Below are 22,338 nucleotides of genomic sequence, written 5' to 3'. Positions count from 1 at the left end.
TTAAACTTAGCGAGATAGATTGTCCTTAGAAAGGACAAAAGGGGGGAATGAGGAAATCTACATGATATAAGGGGTTAATTTCAAGTGTTTGCTGGGTAAAAGTTTTCAGACTTGACACTAGGCAAGTGTCGATGTGTAACTAGAGCTATTGCACGTACTCGAACTACAGCCAAGAACAGATGCCTGCCCACCTAATGGTACCAATGACCTGATAACTTGTGACCGAAAGCAAAGCTTGCCTCCCTTATATATGATTAAAGAGGACCTCCGGTTACACGATTCATGCCCTGTTATAGATTAACGGTTGACTTATGTGTCCAGGATCCTTCTGTCAATATGTTATTTCTACCTGATGATTAATCTAAAATGTATCCTGATAGAGGAACAAAGGGATTTCAATCAAACTTGTTTGTTACACTGTATAAATATAGAACGTTTACACTGTATCATTGGAATAGTAGCTTCACCCCTTGAGTGGAGGTACTGATTCCCCTTGCAAGAGAAGTTAAATAAAAGGCCTGTCCGTCTGACGAATCCAAGTGTGTATTGAGTCATTACCCAGAGCTAAGAAGTAAGGCACTTCTACAGCGTGCGCGTTGAACTTCCGGTTTTTTGACAGGTTTGCCCGTGCGTGAAGGCCTGTACTTTTTGCACATTTAAAAACCAGACGTAAGTACTTAGTTTTAAAAGGTAAGTGTCTATTAATTAAAGTTAGAAAATTTTTTCCACAGGTTTATTATTTTTAAAGACTTTACAGTAAGGTAAGTGTATTTTTAGACCCGATTTTTTAAAAATTATTTTTTTCAAAAATTTGATTAATTGTTTAAATTAGTTTTTTCCAGTTATTAATAGTTCATTTAATTAGTGGGATTTTAAAAAGCTTTTATTTGAAGTTTAAGTACTGTTTTGGGCGCCCGGAGTTTTTAATGAGTTTGACAGTTCTTACTATCAAACTCATGAATGAACTTTTGCAACCTCCGATTGGTTGCCCAGTGCTCACGTGATCCCAGCTGACGCATCGAACTAACTACGCCGCTGGATCACGCAAGCACAGCGCGCCGGGAGCTGGAGCGGGCCACAGACCGGAAATGCACGCAGGCCCAGACCTCAAATGTCGGCGCGCTATATAAGTGTAGGTCGGGGGCTTGCACCCGCGGGAAGCCCCCGATCCGAATTTCTGGGCCAAGATCTCTAATATACTGAAATAGCAGATGTGTCTGTGACTTTGGGGTTCACTTTATTTTTGCCTACTTCAGATTTAGGTTATCCTGTTTAGGACAGCCCAATTCTTCATGTGTATTTAGAAAATACATAGTGGGTCAGTCTATGTTTTGTAAGTAACCACCTCAGCTGTTGATTGTTTACTCGATCACTTCAGGCCCATTGCTGGACATCAGAAGTCTGAATGCTTTAGCCTAATATTGTCATTCCTAATGGCCAGGCTATCAAAATAGGTTTTGATCTGCACAAAAGCAAGTCATGTATCCTGATTGGAACACCTGGAGGGCTGTCTTGAATTCAAGTAACCCAGTCCAGCAGCAGAGATCCCCCACAGTGTCTCCGGGGGTAGGGTGTGATTGGCAGCTGGCAGCTCTCCAGTTCTTCCAGCAGCACAATACGACAGCCAGGAGATGAAAAACTTGCATTTCTATAGCGCCTTTCACAACCTCAGGAAGTCCCAAAGTGCTTACAGCCAATTAAGTACAGGAAACTTTTGATTAACCGGCCCCTAAATAACCGGAACGCTCTATCCACCGGCAAAATTCAGGAGTTGGTTCAGATAACTTTTATTACTTTTTTTTACTCCATTTGTTGCTGTGCAAGGGTGTAGCTGAAGCTGTTGCTAAGCTACAGAGACGCTTGCAACTTGTGCCGATTGTTTTGAAGCTGGGGTTTGTTGCTTTATACGGAGCTCTGAGCTCCGTATCTTTTACTATAGCGTTTGGTTATCCGGAATTGTTGATGAACTGGCACCACGTCGGGCCCGTCGGTGCCAGATACCAGAAAGTTTCCTGTACTTTTAAAGTATAGTCACTGTTGTAATGTAGGAAACCATGTTGAGGATGGACCAAACCTCAAGAATATGTTTGCAATGTAGATTCTATCTCATTAAGCTAGCGACATGTTGTGCAATTTATTATTTTTGTACTCATGTTGGCATAATTACCAAGTTGCGTAATCAAGTAAAGTCTGCTGTACTGACTTACTACTAGTTTAATTTTCAATTGGGGTCTATGGAGTAATTTGTATGGTCTGATAAGAGTGCTTTTCTTTCGCGATCCATAGGATGCAAGAACATAGATCTCATGCTAATGCCAGTAAGTCAAAAACAGCAACATCAACCCCTGGCAATACTACACAAGTCTACACTTTGGCTCGTAGGTAGAATGGCCCCAAATGCTGAGCACAAGAAAACTATACAAAGAAATCCGAAAGGCAAAACCACCGTGAATATACCAATTATGTTCAAAAGCTTTTCTGCTGTGGACCCTGTCACCTGCAGTGCAACGACATGAATCCATCCTGAAAATAAGAATGTACTTACAACAACATCTTTGAAAACAAATTTTATAGTCTTTCCAAATAGGCAAGATTTATGTAAGTATTAATATTTAAATTATAAAAGCAATTGATTGAAATGCCAGGTGGACAAAAAGTGTGCATTATACAGTTTGCTTCTAATCCAGCTACAATGAAAATGATTACCCTGGTAGAGTAGCATGAGACTTACTCAATTTGGTTTGTGCTTTTATACAAAAGTGGCTGCGGCAAAATATAGGAACTCTCGATAGAATATGGCGAGATATATAAAAAACGACTTAGAAAATAACAACAGAAAGTATACCAGATGCAAAGTGAAATTCGGGGCGAGGAGAAAACTGGATTCCCTAAAGTGTTTCGACTCCATATAAATTACAAAGCAATTTAAACCAAGTGCAACCAGGTCAAATTTGCCATGGGCATTAAAATAGGGAAAGCAGTAAAGACAGAGTATGCTGCAAAAGATTTGGAAAAGGATTTAGTTTGGTAATGAAATTAGGCAAAGATATGGCAAGTTAAATTTGACTGGTAAATGTAAAATATTGCACAACTGAATTAACTTGAGAAGACTTCGAAAGGGACCTGGCAATGATGAGACAAGCAACATTCATGCCTGATCAATGTGGCAAAGTAATTAAATAAGTTAATAGGATACTGACAAGTATAGCCAGAACAGCAAAATACAAATCTACAAAAATTAGGATACGTTGCACAATGTACTAATCAGACCACACTTCCAAGTACGATGTGCAGTTTGGTTTATGAGGAAAGATTAGAGAAGATTTGGCTTTACAGTCTAAAAAGAACGTAGTTAAGAAACTCAGTGAATCCAAGTATATAAAATATTGAGACCAGGTAAAGGAAAATTATTACTTCAAGGTATGTCAGGAAAGAAGGGCCAAAGCACATAAACTGAAATTGAGTAAATAGTAAATTTAAAACATATCAGGAAGAACGTCTTTACTCAGCATGGTAAAGGTTTGATCTTCCACGCAGGGGCAAAAAGATAAAAACTCTGGGTTGTTCAACATACAGTTGGATGCCACAATGAGAACTTGTTTATTGGATGGATAAGTTTCAATGGGTCAAATGGGTCTTGCTCGTGCCTGGCTTTTATTTCAAAACACAACCAACTTGAAGTCCAGTAATATTTTCTGCATTTTCCTATCTCTCCAATAATATTTCCCTCATGTCTCTCCAATATTTCCCTCATGTCTCTCCTTCTTTCTCCTCTATCACTATAACCAGAGCTACTCCAAGCAGTATCAAAGAAAGAATTTCATAACATACCATATTTTATTAAAAGCCCAAGAAAGAATCAGGCATCATAAAATATTACTCATGAAATGGGGAACATACAATTTATCAATTGTAAACTGAAGAATGGGCACTAATAACTCCTTATGGTTTCACATTTAAAACAAGACAGCAGATATTAAACCCCTTTCTCATGGGCATTTTGATCATCACATCAAACCCAGTTGCAGACAGGAAAAGTAGTTTATCTTCTGAAGAAAGAACAGAAAATGCTGGAAATACTCAGCAGGCCAGGCAGCATCCGTGGAGAGAGAGAAACAGAGTTAATGTTTCAGGTCTGGGACCCTTCATCAGAACTGGAAAAAGCTGGAGATGTAACAGATATTATGCAGGTGCAGAGACAGGGGGGCTAAGGAGGGGAGGAAGGAATTGAAAGAACATACTGTGCTTATCTAAGAGGCAGGAAAGATAAAATGTTGCAAATGGGAATGGCAAAATCAAACAGCATGAAAAATGGGGGCAGGGATTATTATCTGAAATTGTTGAACTCAATGTTGAGTCCGGAAGGCTGTAAAGTGCCTAATCGAAAGATGAGGTGCTGTTCCTCGAGCTTACCTTGAGCTTCATTGGAACAATATAATAGGCCGAGGACAGAGAGATCAGAGTGGGAGTGAAGCGGAGAATTAAAGTGACAGGCGACCGGAAGCTCAGGGTCACCCTTACATTGAACAACTTTTCCTCTGACTCCACTCACTGCCTCCAAATTCAAGGTATTGCTATGGGAACCTGCATGGGCACTAGCTATGCCTGCCTGTTCATGGGATAGTGGAACATTCTTTGTTCCAGTCCTACTCAGGTCCCCTCCCTCACCTCTTTTTCTGGTACACCGATGACTGTATCGATGCCATTTCCTGCTCTCACCCTGAACTAGATAAGTTCATTCACTTTACAGGAAACTTTGGTTTATCCGGAGGTTGTATGTCCGGAATACTCGATCTAACGGCAAAAATCAGGAGCCATTTTCTATAAGTTTTTTTAGTTCTCGTTCTTTTTTTTCCCCCCAGTCAGGCACTGCAAGGTCTGTAGCTATAGCAACAGCTTCAGCTAGAGACGCTTGCAGCTGCAGCTGACTCTTTAGAAGCTGTTGCTAAGCAACAGTGTTTGTTGTCAGATACGGAGATGAAAACCTCTGTATGCTTCAACATTAACTTTGTATGTCCGGCAGTTTTGATAGATCGGCAACACGCCGGTCCCATCGGTGCAGGATATCACAAAGTTTCCTGTACTTCCAATTTCCACCCTTCCCTCACCTTCACATGGTCCATCTCCGACTCTTCCCTTCCCTTCCTTGAATTCTCCGTCTCCATTTCTGGCGATCGGCTTTTGACAAACATCCACTACAAGCCCACCGACTTCCACAGCTACCTGGACTAGACGTCCTCCCACCCCGCTTCCTGTAAGGACTCTATTCCATTCTCCCAGTTTCTCCGTCTCTGCCGCGTCTGTTCTAACGATGCCACCTTCCATACCAGTGCTTCCGACATGTCTTCCTTTTTCCTCAACCGAGGATTCCCCTCTACTGTGGTTGACATGGCCCTTGACCGTGTCCATTCCATTTCCTGCACTTCTGCTCTCAACCCTTCCCCTCCCTCCCAGAACCACGATAGGGTTCCCCTTGTCCTCACCTTTCACCCCACCAGCCTCCACATTGAACGGATCATCCTCTGCCATTTCCGCCACCAAACACATCTACCCCTCACCTCCCCCTTCAGCATTCTGAAGGGACCGCTCCCTCCGCGACACCCTAGTCCACTCCGCAATCATCCCTAACAGCCCTTCTCCTTCGCCTGGCACCTTCCCGTGCAAGTGCAGGAGATGCAACACATGCCCTTTTACCGCCTCCCTTCTCACTGTCCAGGGCCCCAAACACCCCTTCCAGGTGAAACAGCGATTTACTTGTACTTCTTGCAATTTAATATACTGTATTCGTTGCTCACGATGTGGTCCCCTCTACATTGGGGAGACCCAATGCAGATTGGGTGACCGCTTTGCGGAACACCTCCGTAAGGGTGACCCTCAGCTTCCGGTCGCCTGTCACTTTAATTCTCCGCTTCACTCCCACTCTGATCCTTCTGTCCTCGGCCTATTACATTGTTCCGATGAAGTTCAACGTAAGCTCGAGGAACAGCACCTCATCTTTCAATTAGGCACTTTACAGCCTTCTGGACTCAACATCGAGTTCAACAATTTCAGATAATAATCCCTGCCCCCATTTTTCATGCTGTATGGTTTTGCCATTCCCATTTGCAACATTTTATCTTTCCTGCCTCTTACATAAGCACAGTATGTTCTTTCAATTCCTTCCCCCCCCCTCCTCAGCAACCCCCCCCACCCCCGTCTCTGCACCTGCTTAATATCTGTTACATCTCCAGCTTTTTCCAGTTCTGATGAAAGGTCCCAGATCTGAACCGTTAACCCTGTTTCTCTCTCCACGGATGCTGCCTGGCCGGCTGAGTATTTCCAGCATTTTCTGTTGTTATTTCAGATTTCCAGCATCCGCAGTATTTTGCTATTATCTTCTGAAGAGTTTGGCAAAGAACACTGAAGCCACTCTTTGGTTGTTTCACTTCCATAATGTTGTCAGAGACAAACAGATGAAAAGGAGCACAACCATTATTCGATCGCCTTCTCTCATGGGCTAGGTAGAATAAGCTAATACAATGTCCAGGATCACTGTTGAGTTTGGGGGTTTTCTTTTTACTCGTAACATTTTTCTCTGTTTGTGTCTGGAGACGATTCGAATAGATGAGCCCTCACTCCCTATTATCTAAGATGTGGAGATGCCGGAGTTGGACTGGGGTGGACAAATGCAAGAAGTCACACAACACCAGGTTATAGTCCAACAGTTTTATTTGAAATCACAAGCTTTCGGAGCGCTGCTCCTTCGTCAAGTGAAGTGGAGAGATGCTTATATAGTCAGAGAATAATGTCAGATGTTTACAGGTAATCTTTCTAACTGCCATTTATCACACCTCGGCAGAGAGATAATCACAGCAATCAAAGGTGTGAATGGTGTCCAAACAGGTCAGTCAGGAAAACATTACATCAAAGAACAATGAGGTGGGGTCACAAGGGGTCAAATGTTGCAGATGCTGGGGTCTGTATGAAAAACAACAACAAAAAATTTTTTTTTTGCTGGAAATCACAGCCGATCCGGCCACATCTGTATAGAGAGAACAAGCCAACGACGACTCGAGTCTGGATGACTCTACGTCAGGTGGGGTTACATGTAGCGTGACATGAACCCAAGATCCCTGTTATCTAAGGTATGTCTTCACTTACTCAGTAGGTAATTTATTACAAGCTCAGAGATCAAATAGAAAATATATAAAACTACATTTTGTTTCCTGGTTATATCATGTGAAAATCACATGATTTTCTTGATCAGACCATGGCTTCAGCTCCATACTGCCGGAGATTTATTAATCACTAAAATGGCTGTCAACAAAAGAAATAGCAATGTAGATTTACAGTACAGGTTCACACCTTGGAAGAAAAATAGTAACTGGACACAGCATTGACCCGCCCTACGGAAATCGACCCTGAGCCAAGTTTCTGAGGCTTGTTGCATCAAAACAAACAGAGCTGTTTTTCATGAATAAACCTGCTGTTTAACCCTTCAAGTATTCCAGAAGGAGAAAAAAAACGCCAATACCATGATACATTATACTTCATTTTTCTCACAGTTGATTCCATAATGATTAAGCTACTGAAGACTTCATGGTGCAGCTTTCAACACTTGTCTATAGGAAACTCTCGATTTACCGGCACCTAAATAACCGGAAATCTCTGTTAACCGGCAAAATTCAGGAGTAGGTTCAGGTAAGTTTTACTTCATATTAGTGGCTGTTCCTCGATCTGTGGCCGTGTAACCGGGGTTCCTGCACAGGGATGCCTGGATCTGTGGCCATGTACGGGGCTCTCGTACCTTTTACTATACCTCTCTGAAATCCAGACTTTGATAAACCGGCACCACACCAGTCCCGTCGGTGCCGGATAAAAAAAAGAGTTTCCTGTACTTGGCTGCAATTTTCCGTCAGTCCAGGAAAGACACAGCGGAACTTTCAAATTCGGTAGGGGTGTAAATATGGCGGTATCAGATCAGCCACCTCGCCCAATTTTCCTTTCCATTGACTTCAATTTTCCTAAGTTTCAAATTAGGCATTTTGTAAAAAAAATAGGCAACACAAAACAAAATGTGCTTATCGCAAACTTACGGTGGAACCCTAAGTTCCTACAGTTTCTGTGCAGAAAAATCCAAAAGAGATGGGAGAAGGTAATTAACTTCTAGTGTTGCTTCTGGACTTCAAACAAACTGATAATAAATAAGCAAAAATCAGTAGGATGTTCTAAAAGACAACTTCCTCCTTCTCCACTCAAGACAACCCTGATCAGATTGGCATCTTTCTATTTCTGTGTGGGTTTGGGGAAAGAGAAAAAAAAACATGCATGAACCTCAGCAAAAAAAAAAAATAGGATTCAAAAACCCTATCCTCCTGCACCATCCTGCAGCACGCAATAAAACACTGAACTACACATTTATGATACGACAGACTGAAGTTACGCTGAGGAGGAATAAGTTTGTTTCTGAAAAAAATGCTTAGCAATTAGGATACCAAAGCCTTAGTTATTGAATCTTAACAAGTGTCAGTATTTCTGAATTAGTCTGACCTCAATCTTTTTGAAGTGAAGAACTATAATAAGAGTTTGTCAGCAGTCTACATAGGACAAGTGGGAAGAAAAAGAGGGCAACTAAAGACAAGCTTGTCAGTGTCCTCACCCAATGTCCATACACGTGCATTTTCCAACAGGAGTCACTAGAGTAGAGAGAGGAGCAGAAATGCTGAGTGACTATTCCTTGTCCCTAGCCTGCGAGTCCTTAATATCAATTGCAGTGCCCCACTAATGCTCTAGCTGAGGACAGTGAAGAGCACAGACCAGGGATTGGACTGAGGCTTCTTGGCCTCTCTGGCTCAATACCACACTACATAGACAATGCAATTTTTAATTAAAACATTCTTCAATTAAGGCCACTAAGCAAACAGGAAAGCAAAACATTACATGGTTTCTCAACATTTAATTGAATGGCTATCCCCTGTGGGTTAGCAGAATGTGTGTGAACAAAATATTAGCTTTAAGACATTACTCAAGTGTCATCTCTTTCTTACTTTTCCAATCTGCAAATCTAATTACATTAGATTTAGGTGGGCTAAAGTTGTAATTCTCAGAAAAAGCTAACATACATATCGTATTGACTTGCATATAGGCTGTTCTCTTTTTAAAGCAAAAATAAATCACTGAGTTGCAGAATATATACTACGCATGTGTCAGTGTATAACAAATATTTCTACAGCGCTTCTCAAATACAGAAATGCCTCAAAATACTTTCTACGGTGGTGGGGAACAGTGGCCACAAAATAGGGGATAAATTTGGAAAAAAGAGAAAAATGTTAGGCAGGGAGCCAAAAGACTGGTCAGAGAGATGGGATTTTCACGATGTTTTTGAAAACAGGGAGGTGGCAAGACAAAGGTATTTGGGGAAGGTGTTCCAGAGGCTACGGACATAATAGCTGATGGTACAGCAGAGAATACTCAATTGGTATTGGAGATGCATACTGGTATATATGGCTGAGAATACTGACACTGGGTTCATAATTTCTGCCATATTGTTCTGTTTGACCTGGAACACACAAAATTCTTACAGGGCTTGATAAGGCAGATGCAGGGAGGATGTTTCCCCTGGCTGGGGAGTCTGGAACCAGGGGTGTCAGTCTCAGAATAAGGGGTCGGCCATTTCTTGTTGTACGAGGCCCCTTGGGTCGAAGCGATCATAATATGATCAAATTCTTCATTAAGATGGAGAATGAAGTAGTCGACACAGAGACTAGGGTCCTAAATTTAAATAAAGGAAACTACGATGGTCTGAGGCGCGAGTTGGGTAGGATTGATTGGGGAATGTCACTCAAAAGGGTTGACGCTGGATAGGCAATGGCAAACATTCAAAGACCGCATGGATGAACTACAGAATTTGTTCATCCCAGTTTGGCATAAAAATAAAACAAAAAAGGTGACTCAACCGTGGCTAACAAAGGAAATTAGGGACAGCATAAGATCCCAGGAGAGGACATATAAATTGGCCATAAAAAGCAGTAAACCTGAGGATTGGGAGCAGTTTAGGATTCAACAAAGGAGGACAAAGGGATTAATTAAGAAAGGGAAAATAGAATAGGAGAGTAAGCTTGCAGGGAACATAAAAACTGACTGTAAAAGCTTTTATAGATATGTGAAGAGAAAAAGATTGGCGAAGTCAAGCATAGGTACCTTGCAGCCAGAATCAGGGGAATTTATAATGGGGAACAAAGAAATGGCAGACCAATTAAATACATACTTTGGTTCTGTCTTCACAAAGGAGGACACAAATAACCTCCCAGAGATGTCAGGGAACATAGGGTCTGATGAAAGGGAGGAACTGAAAGAAATCAGTATTTGTAGGGAAATGGTGTTAGGGAAATTGATGGGATTGAAGGCCGATAAATCCCCAGGGCCTGATAATCTACATCCTAGGATACTTAAGGAAGTGGCCCTAGAAATAGTAGATGCTTTGCTGATCATCTTCCAGCATTCCATGGAATCTGGAACAGTACCCATGGATTGGAGGGTAGCTAATGTTACCCCACTATTCAAAAAAGGTGGTAGAGAGAAAACGGGGAATTACAGACCGACATCGGTAGTGGGGAAAATGCTAGAGTCCATTATAAAAGATGTAATAGCAGAGCACTTGGAAAACAGTGACAGGATCGGACAAAGTCAACATGGATTTACAAAAAGTAAATCGTGCTTGACTAATCTACTGGAATTTTTTTTGAGGATGTAACTGGTAAAATAGATAAGGGAGAACCAGTGGATGTGGTGTATTTGGACTTTCAGAAGGCTTTTGATAAGGTCCCGCATAAGAGATTAGCGTGTAAAGTTAAGGCACATGGGATTGGGGGCAAGGTATTGACTTGGATAGAGAACTGGTTGGCAGACAGAAAGCAAAGAGTTGGAATAAACGGGTCTTTTTCCGAGTGGCAAGCAGTGACTAGTGGGGTACCGCAGGGATCGGTCCTTGGGCCCCAGCTATTCACAATATATATTAATGATCTAGACAAGGGAACTAGATGTAATATCTCCAAATTTGCAGATGACACAAAGCTGGGTGGGCGTGTGTGCTGTGAGGAGGATGCCGAGAAACTCCAGGATGATTTGGACAGGTTGGGTGATTGGGCAAAAGCATGGCAGATGCAATATAATGTGGATAAATGCGAGGTTATCCACTTTGGTGGCAAAAACAGGAAGGCAGATTATTATCTGAATGGCAATAAGACCTGGGTGTCCTTGTGCACCAGTCGCTGAAGGTAAGCATGCAGGTGCAGCAGGCGGTTAAGAAGGCAAATGGCATGTTGGTCTTCGTAGCGAGGGGGTTTGAGTACAGGAACAAGGATGTCTTGCTGCAGTTCTACAGGGCCTTGGTAAGACCATGTCTTGAGTATTGTGCGCAGTTCTGGTCGCCTTATCTGAGGAAGGATGTTCTTGCCATGGAAGGAGTTCAGCGAAGATTCACCAGGCTGATACCTGGGATGGCAGGAATGACGTACGAGGAGAGATTGGGTCGATTGGGCTTGTACTCGCTGGAGTTTAGAAGAATGGGAGGAGATCTCATTGAAACTTATAAAATTCTGACAGGACTGGACAGACTAGATGCAGGAAGGATGTTCCCAATGGTCGGGGAGTCCAGAACCAGGGGTCACAGTCTAAGGATAAGGGGTAGGCCATTTAGGACAGAAATGAGGAGGAATTTCTTCACCCAGAGATTGGTGAACCTGTGGAATTCTCTACCACAGAAGGCAGTAGAGGCCAATACATTAAATATATTCAAGAAGGAGTTGGATATATTTCTTAAGGCTAAAGGGATCAAGGGGTATGGGGAGAAAGCAGGGACCAGGTACTGAATTTGGATGATCAGCCATGATCGCATTGAATGGTGGAGCAAGCTCGAGGAGCCGAATGGCCTACTCCTATCTTCTATGTTTCTATGACTGAGATGAGGAGAAATTTCTTCACTCAGGAGGTTGGTGAATCTTTTGAATTCTCTACCCCAGAGGGCTGTGGAGGCTCAGTCGTTGAGTATATTCAAGACAGACATCGATAGATTTTTGAATATTAAGGGCATCAAGGGATATGGGGATAGTGCAGGAAAGTGGAGATGAGGTAGAAGATCAGCCATGATCTTATTGAATGACTCGAAGGGCCAAATGGCCGACTCCTGCTCCTATTTCTTATGTTCTTATGGAATGTATCTTAATTATTGATGCAAAAGAATACTAAATTTGCAGGCCAACCTGATTTAAAAATTAGAAAGGAATTAAGCTTGGCTCCCAGGTTTGTTTACTGGTGCTGGACTAGCATTTCGTGGGGTACCATAAAAAGAACTTTTGTAGCAAGGAAAAGACCAAAAAATAAAATCGATCAGGCCTAATCTATCTCTCCAAGAGATTACAGGGCTCACTGCCAGGGAGATTATTTCCCTTCATTTCCCATGTATACAATTCTTTTGAAACAACAACTTGTACAGTACTTATATAGCGCCTTTACCGTAGTAAAACGTCCCAAGGCGCTTCACATGAGTTATAAAACAAAATTTGACACCGAGCCACAAAGAGAAATTAGGGCAGATTGGTCAAAGAGGTAGGTTTTAAAGAGCGTTTTAAAGAAGGAAAGAGAGGTAGAGAGGTTTAGTGAGGGAATTCTAGAGCTTAGGGCCTAGGCAGCTAAAGGCACAACCACCAATAGTTGAGTGATTAAAATCAGGGATGCTCAAGGAGGCCAGAATTAGAGGAGCGCAGATGGCTCAGGGGGTGGTTGGGCTGGAGGAACTGAGATAGGGAGGGGCGAGGCCATGGAGGGATTTGAAAACAAGGATGAGAATTTTAAAATCGAGGTGTTACTTAACCGGGAGCCAAGTAGGTCAGGAAGCACTTGTGACATTTTGGAGACCAAGAAAATCCCAAGTCTTCAATTAGCCTATTAGGAACAGCAGAATCTGCAGTTTAATGTGGTCTTCAAGGACCAGATCTCATTAAGCACAGCTGCAGTTTCGTAGCAGAATGATGTAATACTTCTATCCTTATGAGACAGTACATCATCTCACTCACTGTAAGCAATGCCTTGGGAAATGCATACGTTGCACTGTAATACATTTTTAAAAATCATTCCAATGCTGTCTTAAGTAAATGAACCATACAACGTAGCAGACAAACTCATACTTAACCCACATAATGGAGTGGTGTGGTGGCATCATCAGCACACTAATTCTCTGTTAAGGAATGCAGATATAGATGGTGCACGAAGTAAACAGGGCAAGGTCGTTCTGGGCATCTTCAGGCCACAGGCCATGCTCTTGCCATTTCAGATGCAAGATATCAAGACTAAGCAAATGGAGGTGGTAAGGGGTTAAAAGTTACACAAAATTATAAAAGTATGCCAAAAAAATGAAAATGAAAAATATTCATCAGGTATAACTACTTCCTGTAAGTATCTCAATGATGATTTTGAGAGTGGAAATATCAGTACTTCAGGTTGATGCTTAGGTGGCCAGTAATCAGAATGTAATCATTTCCAAACTGATATGGAATCTTTTTATCTCTTAAAAGACTGCCAGGAGTTAGTCTTTTCCTCAAGAGTGTTTAAAAGCATTTTTTTCCTGCAACTAATGAGAGATGGAATAAACATGACCTTCAAAGTCAGTTTTAATCACTAATTTTAAAAACATTGGGTGTTCTTCAGCTTTTTATTTTTAAGCATCAAAACATGGGAGAAAATCATGGGAAAACTATAGCCCAAAAAAGGTAAATTGAGAAAATCAGTATTTATCACTAAGATGCTGTATAAAAGGATTATGCTTCAATGTAACAAGTTTCTATGACCGCAAAATATCAAACTATCTTGGTTGTAAAAGTGTTGACTGATGAAGTAAGTATATGTTGAAAGTAGCACATCACCCTCATAATGTCTTGAAGCACTAATATTTTAACAGCTGGCAAATATGAAATAGTTGATGTTGATATATTATTTTGCAGTATGTGCCATGAAGAATATATTGTGCTGTTAGTATACAATGTATGCATTTTGCTAACATAGCTGTAATAATTAACGAGGCTCTTCTGGTATACTTTGTTGCGTACCATTCTGCTTCAGATCATATTACTGTTTCATAAAGCTTTTAATTGGCATACATGTTGATGCACACTCTCATTCCTTTCTTGGTCCATCTCCATTATAAATCATAATGCAGTCTGCAGAACGATATAGATGGGTTGGTCAGATGGGCGGAACAGTGGCAAATGGAATTTAACCCGGAAAAGTGCGAGGTGATGCACTTTGGGGGGTCTAACAAGGCAAGGGAATACACAATGAAGGGAAAGACCCTAGGCAAGACGGAGGGTCAGAGGGATCTGGGTGTGCAGGTACACAGATCCCTGAAGGCGGCGGAACAGGTGGATAAGGTGGTAAAAAAGGCATATGGGATACTTGCCTTCATTAGCCGAGGCATAGAATATAAGAGCAAGGAGGTTATGATGGAGCTGTATAAAACACTGGTTAGGCCACAGCTGGAATACTGTGTGCAGTTCTGGTCGCCACACTACAGGAAAGATGTGATCGCGTTAGAGAGGGTGCAGAGGAGGTTCACCAGGATGTTACCAGGGCTGGAGCGCTTCAGCTATGAAGAGAGACTGGGCAGATTGGGTTTGTTTTCCTTGGAGCAGAGGAGGCTGAGGGGGGACATGATTGAGGTGTACAAAATTGTGAGGGGCATAGATAGGATGGATGCTGAGGAGCTTTTCCCCTTAGTAGAGGGGTCAATAACTAGGGGGCATAGATTCAAGGTAAAGGGCGGGAGGTTTAGAGGGGATTTGAGAAAGAACTTTTTCCACCCAGAGGGTGGTTGGAGTCTGGAACTCACTGCCTGAAAGGGTTGTGGAGGCAGAAACCCTCACAACATTTAAGAAGCATTTGGATGAGCATTTGAAATGCCATAGCATACAAGGCTACGGGCCAAATGCTGGAATATGGGATTAGATTAGACAGGGCTTGATGGCCGGCATGGACACGATGGGCCGAAGGGCCTCTATCCGTGCTGTATTACTCTATGACTCTATGACTCTAAATCCTCTTACTTAGCTTAATTGAGTCTTGGCTGTTGATAAGTGGTGTACTTCAGGTTGATGCTTAGGTGGCCAGTAATCAAAATGTTTCCCCATTAGATTTTGTCACAAAGCCTCTTTGAATGCCATCTTCTTTTCCTTTTGACACCAGAGGTCAGGAGTGTTAGGTATGAAATGCCACTTAAACTTTTTCTCAAGCTCTTAATGTGCTTAATGAACTTATTTCAAAGTACAAGGATGTTACCAGAATGGAGAGGATACAACTATCAGAAAGGACTGAACAAGCTGGGGCTCTGTTTTCTGTAAAACAGAAGACTGAGGAGACCTGATAAAAGGTCTTGAAAAATGTGAAGGAATTTGACAGGATGGATGTGGAGAAACTGTTTCCACTTGTGGGTGAGTCCAGAACAAGGGGACATCATTATAAGATAGCCACCAACAGATCAAATAAATAATTTAGGAGGCATTTCTTTACACAGAGTGGTAAGAACATGGAACTCGCCGCCACATGAAGTGGTTGAAGTAGAAGGCATTGACACATTTAAGGGAAAGCTTAACAAAGGGCAAGGGAATAGAGGGATATAGGGGAAGGGTGGGGAAGAGATCATTACAGTGAGGGGGGGGCTCAGGTGGTGCATAAACACCAGCGTAGACAAGTTGGGCCAAATGGCCAGTTTCTCTGCTGTCGATGCTATGTAATTCTATGTAAAGTTTACCCCCCTTCCAAAATTTGGCAGATGGGTTGCAGGATGCACATTGGGGACATAATTGTGCATGCTACTTACATAAAGTCATCACACATCACTAACACAATGTGCATGCATCTCTGGAATCACTTTGTCCTTTTGCTGGTCAGAATTGGGTTTTCTTTTTTAAAAAAAATTCCCCAACCCAGAAAAAATCCATGTTTTTTTGTAGAAACAATAAAAAGTGATTTTAAAAAGTGTGTAAGTACTTATCCAAAAATAACTTCCATCTCCTTCCGCAGGTAAACCTTTAATTATAATAAAAGCAACATTTTGTTTATGGAAGTACTGTAAACTCCTGCCACTATGACCTTCTCTGGCAAACCCTGACTGCTGTGAATTGAACTGAAGAGGTCCAATTTGCACCACACGCTTGATATGTAGTTAGTTATGCTGTAATTTCTGAGACAGTATTAGGTTTCGATATTTTTTCCACTCCATGGCGACAAAAAAAAAATCTGAAGTGAACCTGGTTCTGGAGTTTCTCTGTGACAGGAAATACAATGCGAGTGTCTCAAATCTCATTCCCTGCGCGCAATGACAGCCCTTTCTCTTGAACCTATCGGCACAGCTCTCTCCCCCGCCTTCAGACTCAGGAAAGATCGGGGAGGCAAAAGTGGGCCCAACAGCCCGGAGCCCGGAGCCCCTCACCATCTCCTCCAGATCAAAAGCAAGACTACAAACATCAACATGTTTAACTCCAGTCCCCGCACTGGACTGAGCCGAGACTTCAAACCACACACAAACATTTAACAACACACACAAACATTTTTTTTAAAAACCAATGACTAAAAATATCAAACACCTTCCTGAAAAAAAATTAAATATCCAGAAAAAAATATAAAAATTAAATATCCAGAATATATAAAAATTAAATATCCAGACTACATACATAAAATTAGCCCAAAAAAAATTAAAATTTAATATAAAAATATATTAAAAATCTATCCAGAGTGTAAAAACTTAACAAAAACAATTAAGTAACTTCACTAAAATCTCCCCCACCTACCCCGCAAAAGCCATTAAACTGGACTCATTAAAAAAAACACATTAAAAAGGAGTTTGACAAACCCGAGAATTCAACCTGACCAGAGGGAAAAAAAAGTTCCACAATTTCATTTCAAAGCAAATTTTAAAACCGACCGAGTGTAAAAGTGAAACCCGCAGCGTGCGGCCAACGTGCGAATAACGGGCTCGGGCTTCCCTCGGCTTCTTTTTTTAAATTTATATTAAAACTGATTCCCAGTCTTTCTTTTTTGTTAAAAAAATAATTAAACACAAAAACCCCCCTCATGAAAAACAACGGCCCGGAGAGATCGCCTTTCAAGTACATTTTTTTTCCTGTCAAGCAGGCCGGGTGGCTGAGTTGCCTCTTACCTTGTTTATTTTTTTAACCAAACTGCCCGGCTGTCGGTGCCGCTTGTTTGTTTGTTTGTATGTTTCTAGTTTGTTTTTTTCCCCCCACTCCTCACTTTAATGTTTTATTTATTTTTTCTCCGCTCCTCGCTCGAGCCCTCGGCCCCGGTCGCGCTGACGCAGTCCAGCCGCCTCCCTCCCACTTCCGCTCCATTTCCGCCCCTCAGCTTCGAGCGCATTGATTGACACACGCTTCCTTGGAGCCGCTCAGGGACCGTCTGCAAATCACATTTTTTTTTCTCCCTTCCCCCTTTTCCCCACCCACAACTTGCATTTATATAGCGCCTTCTACTTTGGGATGTCTTGAATTTCAATGCAAGTTAGTTCTTACTTTCAGATTATCTCCTGCTGTTAATTAAAATCCTGCCTCCAATCTAGCGCAGGATTTAATCTGACATCAAACAACAACTTGTATTTATATAGTGCCTTTAACGTCCCAAGGCGCTGCGTGGTTGTGTTACAAGACAAAAAAATTGACCACCTAAGGAGAAATTAGGGCAGGTGACCAAAAGCTTGGTCAAAGGGCTAGGTTTTAAGGAGCGTCTTAAAGGAGGAGAGAGAGGTAGAGAGGCGGAGAGGTTTAGGCAGGGAATTCCAGAGCTTAGGGCCGAGGCAACAGAAGGCACGGCCACCAATGGTTGAGCGATTGTAATCAGGGATGCTCAAGAGGGCAGAATTAGAGGAGCATAGATATTTCGGGGGGGTTGTGGGGCTGAAGGAGGTTACAGAGGTAGGGAGGGGCGTAGCCATGGAGGGATTTGAAAACAAGGATGAGAATTTTGAAATCGAGGCGTTGCTTAACTGGGAGCCAATGTAGGCTAAAGGGAATTTTATTTACTATTTTCTGTCCTAACAACAACAACTTTCATTTATATAGTGCTTTTAACGTAGTAAAACGTCCCAAGGTGCTTCACAGGAGCGATTATCAAACAGAATTTGACACCGAGCCACATAAGGAGATATTATGGCAGGAGCTTGGTCAAAGAGGTAGCATCTTAAACGACACACAGGAGAGTTTATCAACAATAACAACTTGCATTTATACAGCGCCTTTAATACAGTTAAATGTCGCTTCAAGGCGCTTCACAGGAGCATTATCAGGCAAAAAAAATTTGACAGCCAGCCACACAAGGAGATTAAAATAAAAGGGAAAATGCTGGAAATACTCAGTGGGTCAGGCAGCATCTGTGGGGAAAGAAACAGAGTTAACGTTTCAGATCGATGAACGTTAACTCAGTTTCTCTCTCCACAGATGCTGCCTGACTTGCTGAGTATTTCCAGAATTAATATCCCCTCTAAGTTGTGCGCGTGCACGCAGCAATCGGGAAGGTACCGCGCAGGATGCTCACAAGCCCTTCCCTCTAAGATAATGCACGTACGCGGCCACACAGCAAATATAAAGGTACCATGCACAAAAAATAATTATGAGTGAACATTGTCCAGCATTTTCTCTTTTTATTTTGGATTTCCAGCATCCGCAGTATTTGGCTTCCACGTGAGATATTAGGGAGGTGATCAAAAGCTTGGTCAAAGAGGTAGGTTTTAAGGAGCGTCGTAAAGGAGGAGAGAGCATTGTAGAAAGGCGGAGAGGTTTAGGGAGGGAAATCCAGAGCTTAGTGTTATGTATTGTGTGTTCTAACCAAGGGTAGAGGTAGACTGCCTCAAACCTTGACTTAGGGCTTGGACAGCTACAGGCACGGCCGCCAAGGGTGTGACGAAGGAAATCGAGGATGCACAAGAGGCCGATCAATCGAGTTGCTGAGTCTTGCAGGACTTGGTAAGATGCCGGATTCCTTCCCTGGTCCATGAACAGTTAGCTGATCTCAGCCAGATGGGCAGTAGGGTACAATAATTGGACCCAGTATGCCCTGGGTTAGGCAAAGGAAAAAAATTGGTCCATGTTTGGCCCCTGTTTGCTGTTGCATGCTAATCTAAACTGTATCATTGCAATTTTGATCCCCGCTGGACAGTCCTCATGTGGGCATCATTGATTACAGAATTGGGCAGGGCTCTGATGTGCCCCTCATCCTTCTCCTCCTGAGGTCAAATAGGCTGCTGACAATTACTGTCAAAACTCATACATGAATTATGGCCACTTGGACAAGATGCCAGAAGGTTACCAACAACCAGCCAAGTGAGGAATCAAATGGTTGAAGGAGGGGAGGAGAAATAAACAAGAAATTAAAAAACAAACAAATGCCCTAAAGCCATGGTGTATGAAACATGAAAGAAAGAAAAACTTATATATTTATATAGTAGCTTTCACAACCTCAGGATGTCACAAAGCGCTTTGCAGCCATTGAAGTAAAAAAAAAGAGCAGCTTTTGCAACCAGGCCCTGCAACCTTCCCAATAAACACAGTGTCTGTCGTTCCCCAGCAACGGGTATTTATGTTACATTGTGAAAATTCCCTTTAACCACTGTTATATAAAGAAACTGGTCAGCTCTTTTGATGACTCAGTGACTAAATGTGTTGCAGTGGTGTGTTCCCTAGAAAGAAAGAACTTTATAGAAATGTTCATAGCCTCAAGAAGTCCCAAAGCACTTCACAGGTAATGAATTACTTTTGAAGTGTAGTCACTGCAATTATGTAGGCAAATGCAGCATCCACTTTGCTCACTGCAAAGTCCCACAAACAGCATGGAATAAATGATCAATATTGGTTGAAGGAAGAATATTTTCCAGGGCATTGGGAAAAGTCCCGTGTCCTTTGAAAAGTAAGATTGGTTCTTTTAGATCCATCTAAAAGGTAAACGGAATCTTGGTTTAATGCCTCATCCAAGGGTGGCAGCTCCTCTGACGATGCAGCACTCCTTCAATACTGCACTGAATTTTAACTCTTCCTCGCTGGGTGAGAATGGAGCGGGTGAACAGTTAAAATTGAGCAGCTCCATTTCTCGCTCTGCGCCCACCAGTTTTAGTGCCGCTGGATTTGGCGGCAGATGAGGTGACAGCAGGAGCCTCATGCATAAATGCTATTGGAGTCCTATGATGTCAAGAGGACCCAGATAGCATTTTAACAGTGGCCTGAGTGGAGCAGTCAATGCGTCATTCCCACCAGGCTGAAGCAGGTCAGCAGCTGGTGGGAAGGACGAAGGGGCCCTCCAGGTAAGTCAAAACATTCGCCGGAATTTTCTGTACCTAGGCGGGTCAGGTGCGGACGGTCGCTGTGGCGGGTCGCGACCCCATTCTTCATACCATGCCGCTCCTGAGATCGACTTTCCTTTAATGGGGCCTATGAGGGCCGCCCTGCACGTTTCCCGGCCTTATTAAATGGTGCGGGTCTGATGATGTCATCAATGACATATTTTCAGCCGGGATATTTAAAGTAGCCATGGTCACATTGCATTTGAAGGTTCATCTAGGAGTGTGCAGGCAGCGCACTGCATAATTGGACTGCTGCAGAGTGCCAACAGAGCACTGAGACAGAGGGCTGCACACAGGTTCTCCGATGACGCCCTCCAGATGCTTGTGGAGGGAGTAAGAGCACGCAGAGAAGCCCTCTTCCCTTCTAATAGGCGGAAGAGACCCCCCAGGAGACCAAAGGAGCCAGGCTCCAAATAGCAGTTAAGGCAACAGCAGGGATGTGGTCAGGAAGACCTGGGTGCAGTGTCGCAAATATTTCAATGATCTCATTAGATCAGGAAAGGTGAGTGCAAAGCCACACTCAACTTCATCCTGCTGCGCCTCTCATCACATCCCCATCACTCTGCCTTCCCAACCCTGCTCCTGCATATCCTTACTCACACCAACATACCTTGCACGTCCACCCATCCCTCTCGTTCTATCTACATTATCACATTCCCATCTTACTAGCCACCCCTCACACTCACCCTCATCCTAATGCAATCATACCAACTAACAACACACAAGGAGGCCACTTGGCATTGCCACCCCACTCCATCATAGTCACCCTCTAAAGATGTAACCCATCCATTCCTTACACTCATTCCATCACTCTCGCACAGCTTTCTCTTCTTTCGCTCCTCACAGAAAAAGAGAGCCCACAATAAGAGGGAGAGGGAGAGAACCGGAGGTGGCACTCCATCATTGGCCATGCTAACATCAGCAGAGGAGGCTGCCTTGGAAGTGTCTGGAGTCGCCGAGCCGCTGGAGGTGGGAGATGGAAGGGGACATCTCAGCAACCTGGTGACAGAATTACATATCATACAGCTACATGGCATACATCAGTCAGTCATATGAGGACTGATGTCAGCAGCCTGTGAATGTTCAACATGTGCAGAATGGTATCTGTACCTATTCTTCATATGACATATCTAACTCATCTTGTTACTCTCCCACAGGTCCATCAAGAGCCACCCCCATTGTCTAGGGGGAAGAGGAAGACAGCTCTTCAGAGCAGCCTCCAGCCTCTGAGGGCGCACCGTCACCAGACATAAGAGCACCCAGCACCAGCGCAGATATGCACACCTTGGTGGGTCTTACGCCAGATACAGTAGTGTTGTCACCTGGTGTCTCACAAGTCACAAGTGAGCAAGAGCAGATGGTGGAGACAGGGACAGCAGTGGAGACTCCTCGCTGGAGGGCGCTGGATGCTCCCAGCTCTGCTCAGCTGCAAGCAGGCACTGAGCCTTGGAGGTCTCCAGAAAGAGGGCGATCCTGGTGGTGCTGCAAGAAGTGCAGGAGGCTTTGACAGGTTTTGTGACAACAATGTCTGTAAGTGTCCAGAGAATGGAGGAGCCCATCTCCAACATGAGCACCACCGTGTTGCAGGCGATGGCGACTGTAGGCTCTTCCATGGAAAGGATGGCCACCTGCATGGAGCAGCTAATGCACCACTCACAGGAGCACATGGTCTCTATGGAGAACAGATGGCTATTTATGGAGAATAGATGCCTATCTATGGAGAATAGATGATAGAAGCTCATAGACATCCTCTCTAGGAGGGATGTCAATGTAGAAGTGGGTCTTCATGGCCCCACTGCTGTGCAGCAAGGTGCTCTCCAGCTCCTTGCTAGCAGGGAAGTGTGGGTGGCCCATGAGAGGGATGATGGTAAGAGGGGACACGGAAATGGAGGCTCCTCTCAAAATGCTCACATTTCTCCCCCATTGACCTCCCCCTCAGTCAGAGCCACAGATGCCGCCTGGGACCG

The 22,338-nt window shown here is 43.2% G+C and overlaps 1 protein-coding gene across 2 annotated transcripts in view; it reads right to left on the bottom strand.

Moving 5' to 3' along the window:
- Positions 1–17,370, bottom strand: part of LOC147101207 (signal transducer and activator of transcription 5B-like) — a 178,383-nt gene extending 161,013 nt beyond the window's left edge. The window contains exon 1 of one of the 2 annotated variants that reach the window (XM_085966454.1): positions 17,186–17,370. The gene's annotated coding sequence lies outside the window, so the exon portion shown is untranslated. The remainder of the gene's footprint in view (positions 1–17,185) is intronic. The other variant, XM_085966455.1, reaches the window with a different exon arrangement.
- Positions 17,371–22,338: the final 4,968 nt, after the last annotated feature.

The sequence above is a fragment of the Somniosus microcephalus genome, chromosome 24 (assembly GCF_052327205.1).
Source record: "Somniosus microcephalus isolate GS21.2 chromosome 24, FLI_Smic_1.0, whole genome shotgun sequence".
Lineage (NCBI taxonomy): Eukaryota > Metazoa > Chordata > Chondrichthyes > Squaliformes > Somniosidae > Somniosus > Somniosus microcephalus.
This window is presented reverse-complemented; position numbering and strand designations above follow the sequence as displayed.